Below are 26,359 nucleotides of genomic sequence, written 5' to 3' on the forward strand. Positions count from 1 at the left end.
ATGGAGGAATGGATGGAAGGAAGGAAGGCCTAGAATTATGGTTTGATGATCTGGAATTTTGGATGGATGGGGGAAGGAATGGATGGATGGAAGGCAGGCCTGGAATTTTGGATGGATCGATGGACTGATGAAAGGAAGGAAGGAAAAAGGGAAGATGAAGAAAAAAGAAGAGAAGGAGGGAGGAAGCGACAGGAGGAAGGATGGATCACCACAAAGCAAAAGGGGTTTATCTGACTCTTAACCAGGATAACCGATTCACACTGTGGATTAATCAGGAGTAAATTTTGATTATAGTAGAAGAGAAGCCACTTAGTGGAAGACTAAAATTATTATATTTATTATAATTACAATTAATTATGAAATTTAATTATGAAATTTAATGTATTAGTCACGGGCCACTAAGTTCAGACATCAAAACTTTCTAAATAAATAGAAGCTGGCAAAAATCGTACAGGGTGCAGAGCTAAAAACAACATCTTTTTGCAAATGTCAATACATATTTCCTATTTAGGCGCCGCTGTTTACAGATTTAGAATGAGAAAACAGAGAATATTCACAGGTATAAAAGTTTGCACGCTCTTTCAATCAATATTTTGCAGCAGTTCCTTGACAGACGCAACAGCTTCTCAACCCTTTCAACTAGCTAAAAATCTTCCCATTCTTCCTTTCCCCCCCAGTTCTTCTTTGCAGAGTTCTCGTACGATATTCTTGAAAATATTCTTAGCTCCCCCTTGCACACAAAATATTGAAATGTTCCCCAGCGATGTATTCAAGTCTGGGATCTTGGAAGACTCCTTCTAACCTTGCCATGATTGAGTTGAAGACGTATTTTTGGATCGTCTTTGCTCAAATATATATTTTGTTTACCAATGGTGGGACGCTAGCATTCTAGGGCATGATGACATTCAATTGAATCTATTCTTTCTTCTACCAATACAGTATTTCCTGCTGCCACATGATCCTGAAATAGAGACTCGCTTGTCCTTACAATTGGCAAAATGTTGTTTTTTTCCCCCCCTTCAAACTGTTCACCTCTCGCCCCTTTATTTCCAATAAAGGAGAATATTTGCAGCTCAGGGTTAAACTGCGGGCTCCTTGCTGCTCTCTGGGCTCGGTGGTTTCCTTGCAGATGTTTCATGACCCAACTAGGTAACTTTATCAGTGCTAGAAGGCAGTGGAGTTGCTGGAGAGCAGGAGGAGGAGGAGATGGATTGTAGGATCCTTAGTACTCTTGGGGCTTGCAGACGTCTCATGACCCAACTAGGTAACTTTATCAGTGCTAGAAGGGAGTGGAGTTGGTGGAGAGGAAGAGGAGGATGACTGTGAGGTCCCTGGTGCTCTCTGAGCTTGGTGGTTTTCTTGCAGACGTTTCATGACCCAACTAAGTAACATCATCAGTGATAGAAGGCAGTGGGGTTTACACCTATATAAGCAGAGAACAAACCCCACTCCCTATATATAACCTCTATAACTGTCTGGTTCGGTTCTGCAACCCAACAAGAAAAACACAGACTTCAGAGGATAATTAGAACTGCAGAAAAAAGAATTGCTACCAACCTGCCTTCCATTGAGGACCTGTATACTGCACAAATCAAGAAGGGGGCCGTGAAAATATTTACAGACCCCTCGCATCCTGGACATAAACTGTTTCAACTCCTACCCTCAAAACGACGCTATAGGGCACTGCACACCAGAACAACTAGACACAAGAACAGTTTTTTCCCGAAGGCCATCACTCTGCTAAACAAATAATTCCCTCAACACTGTCAGACTATTTACTGAATCTGCACTACTATTAATCGTTTCATAGTTCCCATCACCAATCTCTTTCCACTTATGACTGTATGACTATAACTTGTTGCTGGCAATCCTTATGATTTATATTGATATATTGACCATCAATTGTGTTGTAAATGTTGTACCTTGATGAAGGTATCTTTTCTTTTATGTACACTGAGAGCATATGCACCAAAGAAAAATTCCTTGTGTGTCCAATCACACTTGGCCAATAAAAATTCTATTCTATTCTATTCTATTCTATTAGCACTGATGATGTTACCTAGTTTGGGTCACGAAATGCCTCCAAGAAAACCACCAAGCTCAGAGAGCACCAAGGACCCCTTTGTTCTGTTCATTATGGACTAACAGTTCAGTATTTGTTTTTATTTGTTTATTCCAAAATATTTTATTTAAACATTGATTTAAAAATCTTCAGGCCGTTCGAAGTTCTCTTCCGCAAACTCTTGAAGTTAGGTCACAGGAAAGACTGTCTTTTGACAACTGTCCCAGGCCGCTGCAGATCTACAGGAAGTGTCACCTAAACTTTTTTTTCAAGCAAGTCATATAAATCCCATTCTTGACCAGTTTCTGGATGGTTCTATCGGACTTTTTTGTGGGTCTTCATGCCCTAAATCCCACACTCACTCAAGGTGTAAAGCTTGGTGCACGTGTTCAGAAGCGAGAGACTATTGGAGCAGCATTCAGACATGGTTAGAAGACATGACCCAGCAACACATTGACTTAAAACCTGAGTTGTTCCTATTGGATATCCTATCAGAGAAAATTAGTAAAGAAAATACATATTTGATTATACATATAATGAGGTGGCTCAGTGGCTAAGGCGCTGAGCTTGTCGATCGAAAGGTTGGCAATTCAGCGGTTCGAATCCCTAGTGCTGCCGCGTAATGGGGTGAGTTCCCGTGACTTGTCCCAGCTTCTGCCAACCTAGCAGTTCGAAAGTAGGTAAAAAATGCAAGTAGAAAAAATAGGGACCACCTTTGGTGGGAAGGGAACAGCGTTCCATGTGCCTTTGGCTTTGAGTCATGCTGGCCACATGAAGATATCTTTGGACAGCACTGGCTCTTCGGCTTTGAAATGGAGATGAGCAGTGTCCCCTAGAGTTGGGAACGACTAGCACGTATGTGTCAGGGGAACCTTTACCTTTATAATAACTGCAGCAAGGATAGCATTTGCGCAAAGATGCAAAGCAGAGAAAATACCTTTGAAAGGGGAAGTAATTAGAAAAAAATTAGATTGTGCAGAGATTAACTTTGATGATTAAAGAGAGAGAAGATACGGAATATTTTATGATATGGGGGAAATTTTATGATCGGTTATAAAAGAGATACTGATAAAGATTTTGATAATCAAACAGGAGAATGTTATATTAAATGTATTTTGGGGGGGAATAATGTAAATAGAGAAATGGGAACCACCAAGGGAGAAATGAAGATAGGAGGAGTAACAAAAAGAAGTAGTAGTCATGGAAGAAACACTGAGGTGACACACGGAAGGATTGATGTATTATGTGTTTGTTTGTTTAAAAATAAAATAAAAACTTTTTCCAAAAAAAAAAAAGGTATAAAGCGGAAAAGAGATTAGATCTTTCAACGAGTCAAAAATCCAAAACGCATCTCCAAATCAACCCCAAAGTTCTTCCAAGTAAAGAATGCAAAAAAAAAAAAAAAAGTTTTAGAATAGTCTTCACAATCTTTGGGCTTCAAAATTTATTAAATAGCATTAAAATATTTTAAAATTTTAATGATTTAAAAATTTTTAATTTACTTTTATGGGTTTTAAATTTTTGTAAATTTTTAAAGGGTGTTATTGTATTTTAAATTTTTGGCCAATTGAATAAGTTTTTTAAGGGGTGTTCTTAATATTATATGTATTGTTTCTCTTTGTATTTTTATTCTGGCTGTGCACCGCCCTGAGTCCTTCGGGAGAAGGGCGGTATACAAATTAAAATATTATTATTATTATTATATTATTATTATTATTATTATTATTATTATTATTATTATTATTATTATTATTATTATTATTATTATTATTATTATTATTATTATTATTATTATTATTATTTGAGGAGCTCTCCAACACGCAATACCGACAAGAATATTTCTGAACTTTGAAAACTTCTGTAAGAAAGAGGGGGGGGGGGGAGAGAAGGGAAAGTAAGAATAAAAATCTTCGGCTGACAAGAGAGTTGTTGTTTTTGCCGAAGGAAGAAACCACAAAGTATTCATTACAAGAGTATCCAAACTGTTGTGCCCATAATACTCGCCGCTTTCTCAATTTGAATCTGTAAGCAGCTGTAGCAAACATGTTCAAGTTTACACAACAACGCTGTGTTTACTCGAGACACGCAGACGCTGCGTCAGCTTATGCTTACTTACGGTTCCATGAAACGTACAATCGGATGAGCGGTGTCCTAAATTTGAGTTACAATGGCAATTACACGTTTATCATTGTTTCCTTTAAATATTTTTTCTTCCCCCCCCCCCCAGCTCTCCGTGAAGTCCAAACAGCTGCGTTTCTTCACAAGGTGTAAGTTGCAAAGCACGTGGCATTTTATCAATGTTGGCATCTCTGTTTTGATTACATCAAAATGTCACAATTTTCCATACAGCCAGGACTGCAACCATTATAAAGTGTCGGAAAGCTCAGTTCCTGCATTTTGTACAGGTAGTCCTTGACCTACGAACATTCATTTAGCAAACATTTGGACTTACGATGACACTGAAAACAGTGAGAATTAACACAAGTAAATTTGGTTCAGCTCGGAAACCACTTCTGGACTTTGTGCTCGAGGTGGGGGGGGAAAAATGAAACTTTGATTTTGGGTTTCACTGATTAGATAGATCTGTTGTTATAGAAATGCCTAGTTTATATTATGATACAAAAGTAAATATTTGAGGTTTGATATTACTTCTTGTTCTACTGTACCAAAGAGAGTCGGGAGTCAATGCCTTCCTTCCTTCCTTCCTTCCTTTTCCTTTCTTTCTTTTCTTTTTCTTCTTCCTTCCTTCCTTTCCTTCCTTCTTATCTACACTTTTCTCTTCCCTTTTCCCTCCCCTATTTGTTCCTATTACAGATAGTCTTCGACTTACAACAGTTCGCTTAGTGACCGTTCAAAATTACAAGTGGACTGAAAAAAGACTTAGGATCATTTTTCACACTTATGACCGTTGCAGCCTCCCTGCGGTCATGTCATTTACGTTCAGATGCTTGACAACCGACTCACATTTATGACGGCTGCAGTGTTCCAGGGGGGTCACACCATCCCCTTTTGCAACCTTCTGACAAGCAAAGTCATTGGGGAAGCCAGGTTCCCTTAACAACCAGTCATAAGTGTGAAAAACAGTCATAAGTCACTTTTTTCCAGTGCTGTTTAACTTCGAACAATCACTAAGTGAACTCTTGTAAGTCGAGGACTATCTGTACCGGTGATGGGTTCAAGAGAAAAACGACTCTCTCACTGACCACCGCAAAGCTTGTCGCTCTTGTCATTCACACAAGCCAAGAACTTCCAAGTGGGCCAAGATTTTGGGTCCTGCCCTTTAAGGAAAAAGAAACCATCATTTGAGCTTTTCAAGGAGTTCTTACAAGCCAAAAAAAGCCCTTCCAAACAGCCATAGAACAGAACAGAACAGAACAGAATATGGAATGGAATGGAGTGGAAGGGAGTAGAGTAGAATAGAATATGGAATGGAATACAATAGGAATAGAATAGGAATAGGAATAGGAATAGGAATAGGAATAGGAATGGAATAGAATAGAATTTTTTATTGGCCAAGTGTAATTGGACACACAAGGAATTTGTCCTGGTGCACACGCTCTCAGTGCACATAAAAGAAAAGATACCTTCATCAAGAATCATAAGGTACAACACTTAATGATAGTCATAGGCTACAAATAAGCAATCAAGAAACAATCAATATCAATATAAATCGTAAGGATACAAGCAATGAAGTTACAGTTATAAGTGGGAGGAGATGGATGATGGGAACTATGAGAAGATTAATAGTAGTGCAGATTTAGTAAGTAGTTTGACAGTGTTGAGGGAATTATTTGTTTAGCAGAGTGATGGCGTTCGGGGAAAAAACTGTCCCTGTGTCTAGTTGTTCTGGTGTGCAGTGCTCTATAGCGTCATTTTAAGCAAACCAAAAGACCCAGCAACCCCAGAAGAAAAAAACAAGGTTCATCAACAACGTACAATGTAAGGACTGCCAACGGTCACTATGTAGGACAAACAGGCAGAAGGCTGGCAGATGGCATCCCCGAACACCAACTGGCAGTCAGAAGGCACGAATGAATGAAAATCCTTTCATTTCCCAACATACGGACAGATTTAATTAACCGCAGTTTCAATTGGGGAAATGTGACCCTCTTAGACCAGGTTAAGTCCAAAAGTGCCAGGGAATTTCTAGAAGAACTGCCACTCTGACAAATCAGCCCTCAATAGACACGCATAGACATTAACCACATCTATGGAACAGGGGTCTCCGACCTTGGCTGCTTCAAGATTTGTGGACTTCAACTCCCAGAATTCCTCAGCCAGGAAAGCTGAATTCTGGGAGTTGAAGTCCACAAGTCTTAAAAGTTGCCAAGGTCGGAGACCCCTGTTCTATAGACGATGCAAAAGAGACAATCAACCAACCCAAAGGAGAACAAAAGGACTTCAACATCTCTCCACCAGGAATCGGCACTCAGACCAGGATAGATTAACCCCAAGGTTAATTTGAGGCCAAAAATTAAGTAAATTAACTCCCCCCCTCAATCAAGAAAGGGCCAAAGAGCCATCAGTAAACAGCCCAACCAAAGAATTTCTGCCTCCACCCATCTAAAGAGGCAAGACACCAGCATATAGACTGACATCAAACAGCACTCCTTACTAGCGCTGATGATATTACCTAGTTGGGTCATGAAACGTCTGCAAGACAACGAGCAAGCTCAGAGAGCACCAAGGGCCCCTAAGGAACTCAACCCATTTTTCCCCTCTAAAAAAAATGCAGGAAAGACCTGCATATAATCCTCCCCCTCCCACTAATCCCCACACCCTTCTAACACTGATAATGTTACCTCGCTGGGTCACAAAACGCCTGCAAGGAAACAAGCAAGCTCAGAAAGCACTCTGTTCTTACAAAAAAAAAACCATCCTAGTCTGAACTAGGAAGAAATGCCAGCCCTAGTTTTGAATCTGTAAAATAACTCCAGGATCTAGATTATTAACTTTTTTTTTTCCCTTGGACCGGAGTCTCTGGAGAAGCCGGGGACAATTTCATCCTGCCTTGAGAACACCTTGACCCAAAACCTATTTGAACAGATTGGTCTGCACGACTATTAATCTTCTCATCGTTCCCATCGCCCATCTCCTCCCACTTTTGACTGCAGGACTGCAAGCTTGTTGCTGGTAATCCTTATGATTTATATTTATATTGATTGTTTCCTGGTTGCTTATTTGTACCCTATGACTATCATTAAGTGTTGTACCTTATGAATCTTTTTTTTTATTGAAAAAGTTTTAACAAACAAAAATAGTTTTCCTCCTTTTTCCCCCCTCCCCCCTCAAAACCCCCTCCCCTCCCTTCACCCCCACCCCCACTCCCGGGTCAATCACAAGGTATTGTTACACATAAACCAAACATAAGAGTAAAATTTTCCCTTCTAATCCAATTAACCTCATCCGAGTCTTTTCATTTCCTAACCTCCCCCATTACATTCTAAAATAATATTTATTTATTTATTTATTTATTTATTTATTTATTTATTCATTCATTCATTCATTCATTCATTCATTCATATTTTTATACCGCCCTTCTCCGAAGACTCAGGGCGGTGTACAGCCAATAAAAACGACAGAAATCCTAAACAAATTAAAATACTATAACAAGTTTAAAAATCTGATTCAACTGCTGTATACTTAACATATTAGCTAAAATTTTATCAAAAACTAAAACCCTATTAAAACCCACTAAAACCCCCCCATACTAAAATCAATCAGGCCAGCCCCACTTGGTGAATAAAGAAAGTCTTGAGCTCGCGTTTAAAGGTCCGGAGATCAGGGAGGAGACGGAGTTCCACCAGCAGCTTGTTCCATAGAGCCGGGGCCCCCACAGAGAACGCCCTTCCCCTGGGGGCCGCCAGCCAACATTGCCTAGCCGACGGCACCCTAAGAAGGCCTTCCCTGTGAGCGCGCACTGGACGTACCGGACAATGGGAGGGAACTGGCGGCAGCAGGCGGTCCCGTAAATATCCCGGTCCAATGCCTAATTATCCTAATTATTCAAATTAGTTCCTAATTATTCAAAGGCAATCTGATATCTCTTAATCTGATATCTGTTTTGTAAATAATCAATCCATTTTTTCCATTCAATTAAATCTCTTTCCTGCGTATTGTCTTTCAAAAAGGCTGAGATTTTAGCCATCTCCGCCAAGTTAGTAACTTTCAATATCCATTCTTCTGTTGTAGGTAACTCTTTTTTCTTCCAATATTGTCCAATCAGCAGCCTTGCTGCTGTTATTAAGTTCAAGATCAATTTAATCTCAGTCACTGTACAATCCGTTATAATTCCCAAAAGGAAAAATTGCGGCAGGAACTTTATCTTCTTCTTCAAGACATTTTGAATAATCCACCAAATTCTTATCCAAAAGGCCTTAATTTTCTTGCAAGTCCACCAAATATGAAAATATGTAGCGTCATCACAGTCACATTTCCAACGTTTCACTTGGATATCAGGATATATACATGATAATTTTTTGGGATCTAAGTGCCATCTATAAAACATCTTATAAAAATTTTCCCTTAGATTCTGTGCTTGTGTAAACTTAACATTTCTAACCCAGATTTTCTCCCATATTACCAACATTATTGGTTCCTGAATATTCTGTGCCCATTTTATCATACAGTCCTTTACCAAATCCTTTTCCGAACCTATTTCAAGCAACACATTGTACAATCTCTTTATATGCTCCTGGGTCTGATTTCTAATTTGCTTTATTAAATTTTCCTCCCTTTGCATTATACCAATTTTTTGATCTTCTTTCCATGTAGCACTTAGTTGCCTATATTGAAACCAAGCATATTTCCTCCCTTCTTCATTTAATACCTGTAAAGATTTTAATTGCAAGCTACCTCCTTCAGCATACAAAAGTTTTTTATAAATAATCATTTCCTGTTTCTGTTCTATATTTATATTCTCTATTGCATGTCTGGAGCTTGCCCAGGAATATAGGAATCTTGTAGTGAATCTTGATGAATGTATCTTTTCTTTTATGTACTCCGAAAGCATATGCACCAAGACAAATTCCTTGTGTGTCCAATCACACTTGGCCAATAAAAAATTCTATTCTGTTCTGTTCTGTTTCTATTCTATTCTATTCTGTTTACTAATCTATTCTGTTCTGTGTACGTTCTCTATTCTATTCTGTTCTCTTTTGTTCTGTTTCTGTTCTTTGATTCTGTTCCATTCCATTCCGTTTCTATTCCACTCTATTCTATTTATTCTGTTTCTGTTCTGTATTCTGCTGTTCTGTCCTATTTCTGTTCTGTTCTATTCATTCTATTCTGTTTCTGTTCTGTTTCTGTTCTATTCTGTATTCTGTATTCTGTTCTGTTCTATATTCTGTTCTGTCCTATTTCTGTTCTGTTCTGTTCTATTCATTCTATTCTGTTTCTGTTCTGTATTTTGTTCTGTTCTATTCTTTATTCTGTTCTGTAATATTTCTGTTGTATTCTGTATTCTGTTCTACTCTACTCTACTCTACTCTACTCTACGAGCTGAAAATGATCTTTTTCTTATTATTTTTCTTATTAAAGTCCTCCTTCCCTAATGTTGATTTGTGCTTTTAAAATTAACTTTAACAATCTATCCAAGGATCTGTGGGTGAGAGTATCATTTCAAAAAGCATTCCTTCACCACAACGACTATATCATGCAGGAAAGACAGTGTGGTGCAGTGGTGAAAGGCAAGGGGTTAGAACCTAGGAGATTGAGAGTTCTAGTTCTGCCTTGGTGATGCCAAGAAAGATGTGAGGACTAGCTGCATTTAAGGAGGAATTTGCAATCCTTGGGGATGATTGCAGAGTTAGCGTGTATTTTTCCCCCCGTCCATTAATTATTAGATTAATTTACTCAAAATTAGTGCTCAGTTCTGTAATTGGTGTCTGGAAACTCCATGACTTTTTATCATGAAGCATCACTGTGGTGTTTAATCCACCATTATGTTTCTTTTCAATTAATTTAACTTTCTAGTCTGCAAGGAAATGTTGAGTTTGATCCAATACTGTTGCTTGTTTAATAAGCTACACAAACTCAGTAGCAACGCTAGCTTTGCACAACTGGAGGTAAAAGTTTTGCAACAGTTAACAGTCTACATACAGTAAGTTCAAAAGAAACCACTCAATTTTTCCTCCTAACTTGAAAAGATGGAAAAGATAAAAAAAACCTTGTTAAAAAATGATCACATGGTTTTTGTAGCCAGCCCTAATCCGTTGACTCAATCTTAAAACTGTCACATTACTCCTTTGATTTCCAAATAATTCAAAATTATAGCTACCTTCCAAACCAATTTTCCAGGCCTTGCCAGCCTCCGCTCTAATCAATAATTCTTCCTTTATTGGAATATATGCATGTGCCTGTCTCGCACACAAACATATAAACTTCAACTGGTATTATAATCCCCAATTCAAAGGATTGCAACAGATGGGAGACGTGGCTAAATAAGACAATTATTCTCTTTAAATACAAATGTCAAGAAGCTAATAACCTTAATGGAGAAATCAACTTTGAAATGTAGGAATAACAAAATCTGACGAGGAATTACAAGATAGACAGATAGATAGATAGATAGATAGATAGATAGATAGATAGATAGATAGATAGATAGATAGATAGATAGATAGATAAGAGGGATGTGAGAGAGAGAGAGAGAGAGAGAGAGAGAGAGATACCATAGATAGATAGATAGATAGATAGATAGATAGATAGATAGATAGATAGATAGATAGATAGATAGATAGATAGACAGAGATAGATACCATAGATAGATAGATAGATAGATAGATAGATAGATAGATAGATAGATAGATAGATAGATAGATAGATAGATACTGTAGGTAGGTAGGTAGGTAGGTAGCTAGACAGAGATAGATACCATAGATAGATATAGATACCATAGATAGATAGATAGATAGATAGATCGATCGATCGATAGATAGATAGATACTGTAGGTAGGTAGGTAGGTAGGTAGGTAGGTAGGTAGGTAGGTAGGTAGCTAGACAGAGATAGATACCATAGATAGATATAGATACCATAGATAGATAGATATAGATACTATAGATAGATAGATAGATAGATAGATAGATAGATAGATAGATAGATAGATAGATAGATAGATAGATAAGAGGGATGAGAGAGAGAGAGAGAGAGAGAGAGAGAGAGATACCATAGATAGATATAGATACGATAGATAGATAGATAGATAGATAGATAGATAGATAGATAGATAGATAGATAGATAGATAGATAGATAGATACTGTAGGTAGACAGACAGACAGACAGAGAGAGACAGACAGACAGATCCCACTCCCTAGAACAATACTGCATGAAGTTTCTGGAAGACAGAACATTCAGTCCATAAGGAGAAAGACAGATCTGCTATTACAAAGAGGTTTCATTATATCCAGATTTTTTTTTAAAAAAATGCATCACAGGAACATTTTAGGTACCCCATGATGTTCTAAAGATGAATTTCCAAAGGAGGAAAATTGCACAAATTATAAGTAAATAATCAGTTTAAAATCCATGGGCCTTTTGGAAAGAGCACAAAGCTTTTCAGAGAACAAAATGTTATTTATTCTGCAGTTGCAACTGACTTAAAAGGTTCGAGTCACAGAATCTTCCCGTTTGCTCCATGGGCGAAGCCAAACCAGGGTTCCGGGGCAGATTCCTAGTTGATCCCTTCTCGAGGGGATCAAGTTTGGATCCCTGCTGTTGTCAGAGCACACGAGGGTGGACGTCAAAGAGTCAAACAGTCTGGGGTTTGAGTTACAAGGCACTTCCCGTGATGCAGCCCAGAGATAAGGAAGAGCCCAACCCGTTGACATTTTAAGCCACAGTTCATATCCCCAGCGTGTGATGAGGAGGAAGGTCTTCTCCAAGGAATATCTCAAAAAAGCAAGAAGAAAAAGCAACCTTCAAACTCCTTTTTAAGCACCGAGAGGAAAGGGAGAAAAACGACACTGCGGGAACAGGGTTGGCTCCTACTAAAATCCACATTTAAATGAAAATATATGTAGCGCAGGGTTGAAACGAGGGGTCCTTGGTGGTCTCTGAGCTTGGTGGCTTTGTTGAAGAAGTGTCATTACCCAAACTAGGTAACCTCATCAGTGCTAATAGGGAGTGGGGGGGTTTGTTATCTGCTTATATACTTGTAAACCTCACTGCCTTCTAGCATTGATGATGTTACCTAGTTGGGTCATGAAACGTCTGCAAGGAAACCACCAAGCTCAGAGAGCACTAAGGCCGCTACAATCCATCTCCTCCTCCTCCTCCTGCTCTCTAGCAACTCCACTGCCTTCAAGCACTGATAACATTACCTAGTTGGGTCATGAGACGTCTGCAAGAAAACCACCAAGTTCAGAGAGCACCAGGGACCCCACAGTCGTCGTCCTCCTCCTCTCCACCAACTCTACTCCCTTCTATTTTTTATTTATTTATTTTATTTTATTTTATTTGATTTATATCCCGCCCTTCTCCGAAGACTCAGGGCGGCTTACAGTGTGTAAGGCAATAGTCTCATTCTATTTGTATATTTACAAAGTCAACTTATTGCCCCCCCAACAATCTGGGTCCTCATTTTACCTACCTTATAAAGGATGGAAGGCTGAGTCAACCTTGGACCTGGTGGGGCTTGAACCTGCAGTAATTGCAGGCAGCTGGTTTTAATAACAGGCTTCTTATAGCCTTGAGCCACCACGGCCCTTCTAACACTGATAAAGTTACCTAGTTGGGTCATGAGACGTCTGCAAGGAAACTACCAAGCTCAGAGAGCACTAAGGCCCCTACAATCCATCTCCTCCTCCTCCTCCTGCTCTCCAGCAACTCCACTACCTTCAAGCACTGATAACATTACCTAGTTGGGTCATGAGACGTCTGCAAGAAAACACCCAAAGCTAGAAAACACCAAGGGCCCCTCAAAACCCACCTTTAAATACCTGTATTTAAAGTCCTTGATTTACAATCACAACTGGGCGCAACATTTCTGCCACTAACTGTTTCCCAAGTATATCAAGCTTTCATTTCTCTACAGGCAGTCCTCGACTCACGACCACAACCGAGCCCAGATTTTCTGTTGCTAAGCGAGACAGTGGTTAAGTGACTTCTGCCCCGTTTTACGACCTTTCTTGCCACGGCTGTTAAGGGAAGCCACTGCAGCTGTTCAATCACTAACAAGGTTGTTAAGTGAATCCGGCTTCCCCCATTGGCTTGGCTTGTCAGAAGGTCGCAAAAAGGGATCACGTGATCCCGGCGCAGGGCATCCGTCATAAATATGAGTCAGTTGCCGCGCACCTCGCTTTTGATCACATGACCCTGGGGATGCCGAAACGGTCGTTAAGTGTGAAAAATGGCCATAGGTCTTTTTTTTTCAGTGGTTATGGGGTCTCATTGGTTTAAGATTGGATAACTCCCAGAATCCTCAGCCAGCAAAGCTGGCTGAGGAATTCTGGGAGTTGAAGTCCACAAGTCTTAAAGGGACCAAGGTTGGAGACCCCTGATTTAAATCAAGGACTGCCTGTACTGAATCTCAGAACCAGAACAGACCTGGAAGGGACCTTTGGAGGTCTTCTAGTCCAGCCCCGCTGCTCAAGCAGCAGACCCTAGACCAGGGGTGTCCAAACTTGGTCCCTTTAAGACTTGTGGACTTCAATTCCCAGAGTTCCTCAGCCATCTTTGCTGGCTGAGGGACTCTGGGAGTTGAAGTCCACAAGTCTTAAAGGGACCAAGGTTGGACACCCCTGCCCTAGACCATTTCAGACAAGTGATTGTCCGGTTCTCAATCCATCAGTATGGATGGATTGAGACCACCAAAGACAAAAGTGGAGACGACCTCCAGTGGCTCTTAATCCCACCCAAATATTTCCTTTTCCTTTTGCCCCCGCTTTATGTATGTATACACATACATATATACACATATATACACATACATGCATATATACACATACACATATACACATACACAGAAGTTGTGAATGCTCCAACACTGGAAATTTTTAAGAAAATGTTGGATAACCATCTGACTGAGATGGTGTAGTAGGGTTTCCTGCCTGGGCAGGGGGTTGGACTAGAAGGCCTCCAAGGTCCCTTCCAACTCTGTTGTTATATTATATACGACTAGCCTTGTGGTGCAACCAAAACAATCTGGAACTGAACACACTCAAAACCGTAGAAATGGTGGTAGACTTTAGGAGAAACCCTTCCATACTTCCACCTCTCACAATACTTGACAACACAGTATCAACAGTAGAAACCTTCAAATTTCTGGGTTCTATCATATCGCAAGATCTCAAATGGACAGCTAACATCAAAAACATCATTAAAAAGGGACAACAAAGAATGTTCTTTCTGTGCCAACTCAGTAAGCTCAAACTGCCCAAGGAGCTGCTGATCCAATTCTACAGAGGAATTATTGAGTCTGTCATTTGCACCTCTATAACTGTCTGGTTCGGTTCTGCAACCCAACAAGAAAACACAGACTTCAGAGGATAATTAGAACTGCAGAAAAATAATTGCTACCAACCTGCCTTCCATTGAGGACCTGTATACTGCACGAATCAAGAAGAGGGCCGTGAAAATATTTGCAGATCCTCGCATCCTGGACATAAACTGTTTCAACTCCTACCTCAAAACGACGCTATAGAGCACTGCACACCAGAACAACTAGACACAAGAACAGTTTTTCCCGAAGGCCATCACTCTGCTAAACAAATAATTCCTCAACACTGTCAGACTATTTACTGAATCTGCACTACTATTAATCGTTTCATAGTTCCCATCACCAATCTCTTTCCACTTATGACTGTATGACTATAACTTGTTGCTGGCAATCCTTATGATTTATATTGATATATTGACCATCAATTGTGTTGTAAATGTTGTACCTTGATGAAGGTATCTTTTCTTTTATGTACACTGAGAGCATATGCACCAAGACAAATTCCTTGTGTGTCCAATCACACTTGGCCAATAAAAATTCTATAATCTATATTGTATTATTATATTACATATACATATTGATACATACATCACACACACACACACATGGGATAGGGCCGGGCTACTTACGGGACCGCCTGCTGCTACCGAATACCTCTCACCGACCCGTGCGCTCTCACAGAGAGGGACTCCTCAGGGTGCCGTCGGCGCGACAGTGTCGTCTGGCGACGCCCAGGGGAAGGGCCTTCTCTGTGGGGCTCCGCCTCTGGAACGACCTCCCCAGGACTTCGTCAACTCCCGGACCTCCAGACCTTTCCGAGCTTAAAACTTACTTATTTATCTCGCTGGCCTGGGTTAGTTTTAAATTTATGGGTTTTAAATGGGTTTTAGTTTTAAATTTTAATTGTGGCCAATTTTAATAAGTTTTTAAGTGTATTTTAAACTGTATTTATATATTGTCTATTTTATTGGCTGTGAACGCCCTGAGTCCTTCGGGAGAAGGCGTATAAATTTAATAAATAAATAAAATAAATAAATAAATAAATATATAAAATGCCCCTTTTGCAAAAGGGCCTTGGTGGCGTCAAAACCCGCCTTCCACAACAGGCTCTGCTCTCATTCCTGCCTGCATCTCGGCCGGCCCCGGAGGGAGAGAAGGAAAAACAGAGTGCAAAGCCCTCTGTCTGAATGCCAAGCAGGGCTGGGCTGGGCCAGAGGCCTCGGCTCACTTCCTCACCGCCCGCCTTGCCGGAAAAGAAAAGAAGGGCCTTGTTAGCCACCACGGTTAGATATATTTTCCCAGATCCCCCCCCAAAAAAATGATGCATGCGCTTCCTGTATCGGAAAATATAAATACATACATACACACACATGCTTCCCGTATCTTGGAATATAAGGATGTTTTCCCGCATCAAGACAAACTTGCAAAATCTGGGAGGGTCAGCAACGCAGCTCCAGAAAACCCAGCTTCTCCAGAAAAATATTCCAATTTTTTTTTCTTCTCGTCTCTTCCCAACCCTCCGCCCCCACTCCTTTTGCAAATTTAAATCGAAAGAAAAAGCAGTAGGAAATACTTTTCCAGCTAGATCTTAGGTAACCTGAAGTCAGGAAAACATCCAGCAACAGGGTGGGAGGGTGGAGGGTTGAGGGGGGTGCAAAGGTGATCCCGGAGCCTTGCATGGCTGGGCAGCCCGTAAACCTGGTTTGTTTCCTTGCAACAACTAGGTTAAAAGCAAAGGCTGGAAGGGGGAAACCCAGGGGGATGGTGGCTGGCAAGGATAGAGGGAAGGTCCTCTCCCTTCCATTAAAATAATACTAATACTAATAATACATACTACTACTACTACTACTACTAACAATTGTTCAGCTGAGTTTCATGATTAATGAATAAAGTATATAATACAAATACTAATACTAATAAGCACCGGTCAATAATATTTGTGATAGATTTTTAAATGTTCGGTTGACGGAGTTTCATCTTTAATGAATAAAGTAAATTATTATTATTATTATTATTATTATTATTATTTGAATGCCTTTTTGAATGTTCAGTTGCCTGAGTTTCATCTTTAACGAATAATAATAATAATAATTTGAATGCCTTTTTGAATGTTCAGTTGCCTGAGTTTCATCTTTAATGAATAATAATAATAATTTGAATGCCTTTTTGAATGTTCAATTGACTGAGTTTCATCTTTAATAAATAGAATAAAGTAAATAATAATAATAATAATAAACCCATATCAACCATTAGCACCAGTATTTGTGATGCCTTTTTGAATGTTCCGTTGCCTGAGTTTCATGTTTAATGAATAGAATAAAGTAAATAATAATAATAATAATAATAATAAACCCATATCAACCATTAGCACCAGTATTTGTGATGCCTTTTTGAATGTTCCGTTGCCTGAGTTTCATGTTTAATGAATAAAGTAAATAATAATAATTATTATTACTATTATTTGAATGCCTTTTTGAACGTTCAGTTGACTGTTTCATCTTTAATAAATAAAGATAATAATAATAATCATCATCATCATCGCATAATTTGCAGATACATCACGCGGTCCTTAACGCTTGGGAAGTATTCGACTAGTGATCTGTGATATGAAATCCAGCACAATTATCTCGTTTGCTGTGTATACTATCATTTTGTGTAAATAAAATAATAATAATAATAATAATAATAATAATAATAATAATAATAATAATAATAATAATAAAATAAAATAATAAAATAATAAAAATAATAAAAATAGTAATAATAATAAAATAGTACTAATAAGGAAATTTCCACTGGGAAGGGAGGGGAAAGGGCAAGGAAAAGGGGGGGGAAGAATTTGTCTGGTCTACCCCCTTCCCACCCCCCAAAAAAAAGGAGTTCAAAGAGAAGCTAAAAAGGAGACTCTGAAGGCCTCTTGGGGGAGGCTGCTGATGATGGGAGATGGAATCCAGCTCCCTCTTTTAAAAAAAAAAAAAAAAAAAAACACAGAGGGCAGATTGCACGCCGAAAAGGAGGGTGGGGGGTGCAAAGTGCAAAATATGGGGTGGGGGGTGAAGAGGAGTTGGAGGGGCTGTCCTCCCAGCCTCCCCCACCCCAGGAGAAAGGGAAGAGGCGGGGGAGTGGGGAGTGAGAGAAAACGCCTCGGACTTACGACGGCCGGTCCAGGCTGAGCTCACTCACCACAGATTCCTCCTCCTCCTCCTCCGGTCCCGGAGCGCGACGGCGGCGGCACCTCCCTTTCCCCAGCGGCGGGTGCCGAGCCTGCCCCCCGCCCTCGCCGCCACCGCGGTGCCGCTCCATGCACGGGGACGAGCGAGCGAGCGAGCGAGGGCGGCGGAGACGCTTCCACAGCAGCCCGAGAAGAAGAGAGAGAAGGAGCCGCAGCAACGGCCAGCGCGGGCGGAGAGGGGGGGGGCTGGAGGGGGGGGAAGAAGGCGTGGCTTCCCAACCAGGCGCTCGCGGGCGGCGGCGGCGGCAACCTCACTCGCTCCTTTTCTCTCTCCCCCCTCCCCCCTCCCCGCGCTCCACCGAAGGCCCGGCCCACGCGGCCGCTGGCGCATGGAAGCCGCGCGGCGATTGGGCGGATGAGAGGGAGGCTCTGGTTGGACCACGCACGCACGCACGCTCCGCCCCGCCCCCCCCAAAACCCTAGGCCCGATCTTTGGGGGACAGGGGTGAGGACTCGGGAAGCTTCGGCGCCTTTCGGAAAAGAAAGGGAGGGAGGGATGGAGGGAATGAGGCGGTTGGCATGGCAACGGGCGGGGAAAGGGAGGGGGAAATAGGGAAATCGATTTCACAGGAGTTTTGGAAAGGGGTCTCGTAAAGGTCATCTAGTCCAGGGGGGTCTCCAACTTTGACGAGTCTTCAAGACTTGTGGACTTTCAACTCCCAGAATTCCCTGGCCAGCTTGTAAGATGTGTGGACTTCAACTCCCAGAATTCCCCAGCCAGCTTTGCTGCGAGTTGAAAGTCCACAAGTCTTAAAAGTTGCCAAGGTTGGAGAGCCCTGGACTAGATCAGAGGTCTCCAACCTTGGGCCCTATAAGACTTGGGGGGTTCAACTCCCAGCGAAGCTGGCTGAGGAACTCTGGGAGGTGGAGGCCACAAGTCTTAAAGGCTAAGGTTGAGACCCTGGACTAGATGACCCTATGAGGTCCCTTCCAAAATCCTGTTAAATCTATTTCCCTATTTTTCCCTCCCTTTCCTGGCTCGTTGCCATGCCAACAGCCACCCTCCCTTTTCCAAAGGGTCTCCAACCTTGGCAACTTTAAGACTTGTGAACTTCAACTCCCAGAATTCCCCAGCCAGCTTTTACTGTGGACTTTCAACTCCCAGAATTCCCCAGCCAGCTTTTACTGTGGACTTTCAACTCCCAGAATTCCCCAGCCAGCTTTTACTGTGGACTTTCAACTCCCCTTGGCTGGCTGGGGAATTCTGGGAGTTGAAGTCCACAAGTCTTAAAGTTGCCAAGGTTGGAGACCCCTGGACTAGATGACCCTATGAGGTCCCTTCCAAAACCCTGTTAAATCTATTTCCTTATTTTCCCTCCCTTTCCTGGCTCATTGCCATGCCAACGGCCTCCCTCCCTCCCTCCCTTTTCCAAAGGGTCTCCAACCTTGGCAACTTCAAGACTTGTGGACTTCAACTCCCAGAATTCTCCAGCCAGCTTTTACTGTGGACTTTCAACTCCTCTTGGCTGGCTGGGGAATTCTGGGAGTTGAAGTCCACAAGTCTTGAAGTTGCCAAGGTTGGAGACCCCTGATCTAGTCTAACCCCCACCCCACCCAAGCAGGAGACCCTACATCATTTCTGACAAATGTCTGTCCAATCTCTTCTTGAAAAAGAGGAAGGCCGGGAAGAGCAGGATGAAAGTATAGGAGGTAGTCCTTGACATGCGACGGCTCCGTTTAATGGCCGTTCGAAGTTATAGCGGTGCTGAAAAAAGTGATGGAGGATCATTTTTTTTCACACTTCCGACCGTTGCAATGTCCACACGGTCACGTGATCAAAATTCAGACGCTTGGCAACTGACTCGCGTTTATGACGGTCGCAGCGTCCTGGGGAATCATGTGATTTCCCCTTTGGCGGACCTTCTGATGAGCAAAGTCAATGGGGAAGCCGGATTCGCTGAACAGCCGGGTTACCAATTGAACAACGGCAGGGATTCACTGAACGACCGTAGCAAGAAAGGTCATAAAAGGGGGCAAAACTCACTTAAATACCTGACCTTCGGACCTTTCGCCGCGAATTGAAAACGTATTTATTCATTCGCGCGGGGCTGGCTTAAATTTTGCTGTATTTTTAAATTTATATTCCATATTCCTAAATTTTATATGAATTTTAATGGGTTTTTAGAATTTTAAATGTTTTAAAGTTTTCGGCCAATTGTGTAATAAGTTTTTTAATTTCGTTTTAATTGTATATTGTATTGTTTGCTTTTACTTTGGCTGTACACCGCCCTGAGTCCTTCGGGAGAAGGGCGGTATAGAAATCTAATAAATAATAATAATAATAATAATAATTAACAAATGTCTCGCTTAGCATCAGGAATTTTGGGCTCAATTATGGTCCTAAGTCAGGAGCTACCTGTAACAGAAAATGCAAAGATACGCAGCTGGAATAGGGAGAAATGACCAAGATTATATTGAATTACATACTATGCTTTATTATAAAACATGATATAAACTGTTTCAACTCCTACCCTCAAAACGACGCTATAGAGCACTGCACACCAGAACAACTAGACACAAGAACAGTTTTTTCCCAAAGGCCATCACTCTGCTAAACAAATAATTCCCTCAACACTGTCAGACTATTTACTGAATCTGCACTACTATTAATCGTTTCATAGTTCCCATCACCCATCTCTTTCCACTTATGACTGTATGACTATAACTTGTTGCTGGCAATCTTTATGATTTATATTGATATATTGATCATCAATTGTGTTGTAAATGTTGTACCTTGATGAACGTATCTTTTCTTTTATGTACACTGAGAGCATATGCACCAAGACAAATTCCTTGTGTGTCCAATCACACTTGGCCAATAAATTCTATTCTATTCTATTCTATTCTATTCTATTCTATTCTATTCTATATATAGATATATATATATATATATATATATATATATATATATATATATATATATATATATATATATATATATATATATATATATATAGGTCTTGGTTGTTCGGGTTTTCTCCGTGTAAAATTGGAAGTGTCTTGGCGACGTTTGACGAAGTCTCATTCGTCATCTTCAGGCTTCAGCTTCGTGCTTCTGGGAGCAATGTGTGATCGCAGCTGTTTCTTCCTTTTAACTGCTAGTGGGGTTTGAACTGATTGGGTGGGAGCTATTGTGCTCTGATTGGATGGGGTTTTCTGTGCTCTGATTGGCTGGGGTGTGTCCTGTGTTGGTGGGGCTTGGTTGTGCTCAGTCTAGTCTGTGCTGCAGGGGGATTTGAGCTGGTGAGCTGCATAGCTGTTGTTTGGCTTTGTGGTCGTGCTACATCTTCATAGTGGGTGTCAGTCTGCTGCATGAATGGATTGGAGGGGTTTGAAATGGCTAATGTTGCAGCTGCGGTCTGGCTTCTGGTCCTTGGTCGTGCTTCATGATCAGTGTGGGTTTGGGTCTGCTTTCTGGGTGGATGTGTGGTGGTGACATCCTGTGTGGACCTTGTGAGTGTGGGTCTGGTGTCATTCCTCGTGTTAGGGACTCGTTTGTCAATAAGGGCGGTTTCAAATGGCTGGTAGGCGGAGGTGTCATCTCGCTTGTTCATGCTGTGTGGGCGTTTATCTCAATGGCTTCTCTGATTATTCTGTTGTTAAAGTGTTCAGTTTTGGCGATAGTTCTGGTCTTTTAAAGTCAATATCATGTCCTGTGACTTTAAAGTGTTGGACCAGGGAAGAAGTTGGTTCCTCTTTTTGAATGAGTTCTTGTGTTCTTCAATGCGCACTTATTCTTCTGTTGGTTTGTCCAATGTATGTGGGGCAGGAGGTGCATGGGATTTCATATACTCCTTGATTTTCTAACTCAATTTTGTCTTTGGGGTTTCTTAGGATGGTGGATATTTTTCTGTTTTTGCAGAATGCTGTCTTGATGTTGTGTTTGTGGAGGATCTTGCTGATTCTGTTTGTGGTGCCTTTTATATATGGGAGGAGGGCTGTGCCGTTTTCTTGTTCTCTGTCTTGGATTTTAGTGGGGGTTCTTTTGGATTAGCTTGGTAATCTTATTTCTTTGGAATCCATTGGATGTTAGTACGTTAGTGAGAGTGTCTAGTTCGGGTTTTAGGTGTTGTTCATCAGCTAAGCATTTTGTTCTGGAGATGAGTGTCTTGGCTACGGAGTTGATCTGTGCTGGGTGGTGGTGTGAGAGTGCGTGCAGCTAGCGGTTTGTGTGTTTTCTTCTGGTAGATGGTGTGTCCTGTGTTGGTGGGGCTTGGTTGTGCTCAATCTAGTCTGTGCTGCAGGGGGATTTGAGCTGGTGAGCTGCATAGCTGTTGTTTGGCTTTGTGGTCGTGCTACATCTTCATAGTGGGTGTCAGTCTGCTGCATGAATGGATTGGAGGGGTTTGAAATGGCTAATGTTGCAGCTGCGGTCTGGCTTCTGGTCCTTGGTCGTGCTTCATGATCAGTGTGGGTTTGGGTCTGCTTTCTGGGTGGATGTGCGGTGGTGACATCCTGTGTGGACCTTGTGAGTGTGGGTCTGGTGTCATTCCTCGTGTTAGGGACTCGTTTGTCAATAAGGGCGGGTTTCAAATGGCTGGTAGGCGGAGGTGTCATCTCGTTTGTTCATGCTGTGTGGGTTTTTCTATCTCAATGGCTTCTCTGATTATTCTGTTGTTAAAGTGTTCAGTTTTGGCGATAGTTCTGGTCTTTTAAAGTCAATATCATGTCCTGTGACTTTAAAGTGTTGGACCAGGGAAGAAGTTGGTTCCTCTTTTTGAATGAGTTCTTGTGTTCTTCAATGCGCACTTATTCTTCTGTTGGTTTGTCCAATATATGTGGTGGGGCAGGCGGTGCATGGGATTTCATATACTCCTTGATTTTCTAACTCAATTTTGTCTTTGGGGTTTCTTAGGATGGTGGATATTTTTCTGTTTGTGCAGAATGCTGTCTTGATGTTGTGTTTGTGGAGGATCTTGCTGATTCTGTCTGTGGTGCCTTTTATATATGGGAGGAGGGCTGTGCCGTTTTCTTGTTCTCTGTCTTGGATTTTAGTGGGGGGTTCCTTTTGGATTAGCTTGGTAATCTTATTTCTTTGGAATCCATTGGATGTTAGTACGTTAGTGAGAGTGTGTAGTTCGGGTTTTAGGTGTTGTTCATCAGCTAAGCATTTTGTTCTGGAGATGAGTGTCTTGGCTACGGAGTTGATCTGTGCTGGGTGGTGGTGTGAGAGTGCGTGCAGATAGCGGTTTGTGTGTGTTTTCTTCTGGTAAATGGTGTCCTAGGAGCCATTGGGTTTTCTGTAGACTAAGACATCCAGGAAGGAAGTTGGTTATTAACTTCTGTTTCCATGGTGAACTGTATTTTGGGGTGTAGGCTATTGAGGTGTGTGAGGAAGTTGTCAAGTTTTTCTTTCCGTGTGGCCAGATTATGAAGGTGTCGTCTACATATCTGAGCCAGAGTTTGGGTTTGTGATCAGATTTTCTAGAGCTTGGGTTTCAAAGTGTTCCATGTAGAGATTGGCAATGACAGGTGAGAGGGGTGATCCCATGGGTGCTGCTTCTACTTGTTTGTATTTTTGTCCATTATAGATGAAGTATGTGTTGGATAGGCAGTGGTTGGTCAGATCTAGGATGTGCTTGGGGGTTATATTTGTTTTGGACAAATATATATATATATATATATATATATATATATATATATATATATATATATATATATATATATATATATATATATATATATATATATATATATATTGTCATTATATATGACCTATATTCATTTTAATACATAATAAAGCACATATCTGTATATTTTATAGTGTATTATGATACATAATAGATGTTTACTACATTGTTTAAGTGTGTCATATATATAACATGAGCTATTTATATCATATTTAATAAGATATAAAATGTATCTTACGTAGGATACTACTTTATTCTATATCATAATATGTAACAAATCTAATCTAATATATTATAATACCGGTATATATTTTAATATATAATAAAGTATATTAGTATTATTAATAATAATAAATAGTATATTTCAGCTATATACAATAAAAAATAATAAAGGATATTAATAGAATAGAATAGAATAGATTTTTTAATTGGCCAAGTGTGATTGGACACACAAGGAATTTGTCTTGGTGCATATGCTCTCAGTGTACATAAAAGAAAAGATACGTTCATCAAGGTACAACATTTACAACACAAATGATGGTCAATATATCAATATAAATCATAAGGATTGCCAGCAACAAAGTTACAGTCATACAGTCATAAGTGGAAAGAGATTGGTGATGGGAACGATGGGAAGATTAATAGTAGTGCAGATTTAGTAAATAGTCTGAAAGTGTTGATGGAATTATTTGTTTAGCAGTGTGATGGCCTTCGGGGAAAAACTGTTCTTGTGTCTAGTTGTTCTGGTGTGCAGTGCTCTATAGCATCATTTTGAGGGTAGGAGTTGAAACAGTTTATGTCCAGGATGCGAGGGGTCTGTAAATATTTTCACGGCCCTCTTCTTGATTCGTGCAGTATACAGGTCCTCAATGGAAGGCAGGTTGGTAGCAATTATTTTTTCTGCAGTTCTAATGATCCTCTGAAGTCTGTGTCTTTCTTGTTGGGTTGCAGAACCAAACCAGACAGTTATAGAGGTGCAAATGACAGACTCAATAATTCCTCTGTAGAACTGAGTCAGCAGCTCCTTGGGCAGTTTGAGCTTACTGAGTTGGCGCAGAAATAACATTCTAATATTATAGACTATTATATATCATAACGTACAATAAATATATATATATATATATATATATATATATATATATATATATATATATATATATATATATATATATATATATATATATATATATATATATATATATATAGTCATTATATATGACCTATATTCATTTTAATACGTAATAAAGCACATATCTGTATATTTTATAGTGTATTATTATACATAATAGATGTTTACTACATTGTTTAAGTGTGTCATATATATAACATGAGCTATTTATATCATATTTAATAAGATATAAAATGTATCTTACGTAGGATACTACTTTATTCTATATCATAATATGTAACAAATCTAATCTAATATATTATAATACCGGTATATATTTTAATATATAATAAAGTATATTAGTATTATTAATAATAATAAATAGTATATTTCAGCTATATACAATAAAAAATAATAAAGGATATTAATAGAATAGAATAGAATAGATTTTTTAATTGGCCAAGTGTGATTGGACACACAAGGAATTTGTCTTGGTGCATATGCTCTCAGTGTACATAAAAGAAAAGATACGTTCATCAAGGTACAACATTTACAACACAAATGATGGTCAATATATCAATATAAATCATAAGGATTGCCAGCAACAAAGTTACAGTCATACAGTCATAAGTGGAAAGAGATTGGTGATGGGAACGATGGGAAGATTAATAGTAGTGCAGATTTAGTAAATAGTCTGAAAGTGTTGATGGAATTATTTGTTTAGCAGAGTGATGGCCTTCGGGGAAAAACTGTTCTTGTGTCTAGTTGTTCTGGTGTGCAGTGCTCTATAGCATCGTTTTGAGGGTAGGAGTTGAAACAGTTTATGTCCAGGATGCGAGGGGTCTGTAAATATTTTCACGGCCCTCTTCTTGATTCGTGCAGTATACAGGTCCTCAATGGAAGGCAGGTTGGTAGCAATTATTTTTTCTGCAGTTCTAATGATCCTCTGAAGTCTGTGTCTTTCTTGTTGGGTTGCAGAACCGAACCAGACAGTTATAGAGGTGCAAATGACAGACTCAATAATTCCTCTGTAGAACTGAATCAGCAGCTCCTTGGGCAGTTTGAGCTTCCTGAGTTGGCGCAGAAAGAACATTCTAATATTATAGACTATTATATATCATAACGTACAATAAATATATATATATATATATATATATATATATATATATATATATATATATATATATATATATATATATATATATATATATATATATATATATATATATATTGTCATTATATATGACCTATATTCATTTTAATACATAATAAAGCACATATCTGTATATTTTATAGTGTATTATGATACATAATAGATGTTTACTACATTGTTTATGTGTCATATATATATCATGAGCTATTTATATCATATTTAATAAGATATAAAATGTATCTTACGTAGGATACTACTTTATTCTATATCATAATATGTAACAAATCTAATCTAATATATTATAATACCGGTATATATTTTAATATATAATAAAGTATATTAGTATTATTAATAATAATAAATAGTATATTTCAGCTATATACAATAAAAAATAATAAAGGATATTAATAGAATAGAATAGAATAGATTTTTTTATTGGCCAAGTGTGATTGGACACACAAGGAATTTGTCTTGGTGCATATGCTCTCAGTGTACATAAAAGAAAAGATACGTTCATCAAGGTACAACATTTACAACACAAATGATGGTCAATATATCAATATAAATCATAAGGATTGCCAGCAACAAAGTTACAGTCATACAGTCATAAGTGGAAAGAGATTGGTGATGGGAACGATGGGAAGATTAATAGTAGTGCAGATTTAGTAAATAGTCTGAAAGTGTTGATGGAATTATTTGTTTAGCAGAGTGATGGCCTTCGGGGAAAAACTGTTCT

The 26,359-nt window shown here is 39.7% G+C and overlaps 1 protein-coding gene across 4 annotated transcripts in view; it reads right to left on the reverse strand.

The window, feature by feature from the left end:
* The window catches only part of PTPRA (protein tyrosine phosphatase receptor type A), a 156,514-nt gene extending 138,582 nt beyond the window's left edge, over positions 1-17,932 (reverse strand). For 2 of the 4 annotated variants that reach the window (XM_058193491.1, XM_058193490.1), the window contains exon 1: positions 17,684-17,932. The gene's annotated coding sequence lies outside the window, so the exon portion shown is untranslated. Of the gene's footprint in view, positions 1-17,654 lie in introns of all 4 variants that reach the window. The other 2 variants (XM_058193493.1, XM_058193495.1) reach the window with 2 other exon arrangements.
* Positions 17,933-26,359: the final 8,427 nt, after the last annotated feature.

Source organism: Ahaetulla prasina, chromosome 8 (genome assembly GCF_028640845.1).
Source record: "Ahaetulla prasina isolate Xishuangbanna chromosome 8, ASM2864084v1, whole genome shotgun sequence".
Lineage (NCBI taxonomy): Eukaryota > Metazoa > Chordata > Lepidosauria > Squamata > Colubridae > Ahaetulla > Ahaetulla prasina.